Below are 2,547 nucleotides of genomic sequence, written 5' to 3'. Positions count from 1 at the left end.
TGTGACCAGGTAGCTAGTTGAAGTTTATACATGTTGTAGAAGAAACTGTGATCTAGAAATCCTGTAAGTTTCATTCTCAAGCTGTGCCAGCTCGATTTTCTACAATTTTTCAAAATCTGCCTAAAAACTAGAGTGTTTTTCATTTAGGGCGCCTCTATTCCCAAACGGCTTACTTTTAAATGTGAGCCAGTAGCAACTTGAAATTCTCACCCGTTATATATATAGGTTAAGCCTATGAGTTTGAAAAGTTTCGTTCTAAACCCGAGCCAACTGCGTTTTTGATAATTTTTCAAAATCTACCGTAGAAACTGGGCTGTTTTGCATCCGCCGCGTCTGCATTCTCAAATGGCTCGCTTTTAAAGACGATCAAGTAGCGACTTGGAATTCTCGTGTCTTATAGAGGAAACCTGAATCTATCAACCCGGAAAGTTTCATTCTAAACAAGCTGCAGCTCGATTTTTGTCATTGTTTGAAAATCTGCGCCAAAACTAGACTGTTTTTAATTTGGCGCGTCTGCATTCTAAAATCGACTACTTTTAACTGTGACCAGGTAGCTACTTGAAGTTTACACAATTTATAGAAGAAACTCTAATCTATAAATGGTATAAGTTCCATTCTCAGGCTGTGCCAGCTCGATTTTTTACAATTTTTCAAAATATGCCTAAAAACTAGAGTGTGTTTCATTTAGCAGGCCTCTACTCCCAAACGGCTTACTTTTAAACGTGAACCAGTAGCGACTTGAAATTCTCACCCGTTATACAAGAAGGTTAAATCTATGAATCTGAAGAGTTTTGTTCGAAATGCACCCCAGCTCGATTTCTGACAATTTTCCAAAATATGCCTAGAAATTAGACTGTTTTCCATTCGACATGTCTGCCTTTTTAAATGCCTCACATTCAAGCCTGCTTAAACAGGAAAATAAAAAAGGTTGAAATTTTCACAATTGATAGAGAAAACTTAAGCCGATAAAGTGTGAGAGTTTGGCTGTAAACCAATCGCAGGTGAATTTTGGGCAACGATTCAAAAACCGCCCTAGAAACTTGGCGGTTTTCCATTCGGCACGTTGCCTTCTTAAGTGCCTCGGATGCAAGCGGGAGCAAGCAGCCACTTAAAATTTTCAGGTATGATAAAAGACACATCAGCTTATAAATCCCGAAAGTTTCGATGCAAACAAACGCTTCCTTCATTTTTGGCAAATTTTTAAATTTCGCTTATGAAACATGAGCGTTCGGTTTTCCTGCCTTCTCAAAGCTGCCCCTGAAAGCGGTCATAAAAACCATCTGTAAAACACTTGTAATCAAGTGAACTTTTCATTGAAGACATTGTTGGAAACTGGTCGGTTTTTCGACAATGTTCGACAAATTTTAATTAATATGCTACTGTTCAGTGTGAAAAACCCAAAAAACGACCTTTGAATGTTTCCCAATACGTGCAATAATAACAGCCAGCTTAAAACAAATCCGATGAGATAAAGCACTGCAAGTCAAACGTTTTACAATGAAAAACCAGCAAATGTTTTGGTTTAGTGGGATTTTACCAGATGAGCTTCAATTTCACCCTGTTAAACTCCCTAAATTCAATGAGATAAATCCAGGCTGCAGCTGCAACTTAACGCAGTGCATAGTTTTCAATAAAGTGCATATAAATTACAAGGAAAAATGTTGAAACCCCAAAAGAAGCAAGTAAAACCCCAAAAATGTTATCGATCAGGTTGGTTATCCCAGAAAAGTAGCGCGCCATGGACCGGCCATTGTTCTAGAAAAATTCCGTATCAATTTTTTTCCAATATATCTGAAGTGTCTTTTATCAAGTGGGGTTGAAAGTGTGGTATAAATAACCGGGCCCCAGTGAACAACCACATTGTTATACGGAAAAAACGCGACCGATACAATGCAGTGGTCATTTGTGCTACTAATTACAACGTGCGCTATTAGCGTGCTATCATCGCCAGCCCGTGAGTATTGCTCATCAACTGACACTCTAACAGTCAAAATTCTGCTTTTCCTGTTCAAAAACGCTGAAAAGTCGCGGCAACCTACTCGAAAACAAGTACTTATCAACACGTCCCTGAAACGCATATTATTTGATCATTTTTGACGAATTTGTGCGTGTAATCGCGACAGCAGTACTTGAAGTAATCAGAAGAAAACATGTTTGTTTACAGCTCCATGTTCCACTAACGGTGCCTTCTTTGCCGACGATGATTGCACGAAGTACTGGAGTTGCGCCAATGGAATTGCCTACGAGTTCTCTTGTCCAGCTACTTTGAACTTCAATCCGTCTAGTGATGTTTGCGATTATGCTGCCAGTGCAGGATGCACTGGGAAGGGCTGGGATGACCCTACTGAACCGTATGTCGACTTCATTCTCTTCTATAAGGAGCAGTGGGTTTAATGCGTTTCACGTTCGTAGGCCTTTGGTACCAACAGATGCTTCTACTCCAGCTCCAGACACTCCTTCTACTGCAACTTCTCCTGTAGCTCCAGATACTCCTCCTGCAACAACTTCAAGTCCAGCTCCAGATGCTCCTTCTACAGCACCTTCTAG

General features: G+C 40.1%; 1 protein-coding gene and 1 long non-coding RNA gene across 4 annotated transcripts in view; one reads left to right on the top strand and one right to left on the bottom strand.

The window, feature by feature from the left end:
• The window catches only part of LOC109533002 (cell wall adhesin EAP1), a 14,540-nt gene that overhangs the window by 11,076 nt on the left and 917 nt on the right, over positions 1-2,547 (top strand). The gene's annotated exons all lie outside the window — the stretch shown is intronic.
• The window catches only part of LOC125502780, an 877-nt gene continuing 606 nt past the window's right edge, over positions 2,277-2,547 (bottom strand). For both annotated transcript variants that reach the window (XR_007280528.1, XR_007280529.1), the window contains exon 2: positions 2,277-2,540. This is a non-coding gene — a long non-coding RNA (uncharacterized LOC125502780). The remainder of the gene's footprint in view (positions 2,541-2,547) is intronic.

This window comes from Dendroctonus ponderosae, unplaced genomic scaffold (genome assembly GCF_020466585.1).
Source record: "Dendroctonus ponderosae isolate FM_Combo_2020 unplaced genomic scaffold, Dpon_F_20191213v2 Dpon_F_20191213_10, whole genome shotgun sequence".
Classification (NCBI taxonomy): domain Eukaryota; kingdom Metazoa; phylum Arthropoda; class Insecta; order Coleoptera; family Curculionidae; genus Dendroctonus; species Dendroctonus ponderosae.
Note: the sequence above shows the minus strand (reverse complement) of the source record. Positions and strands in the feature narration are given on the sequence as shown.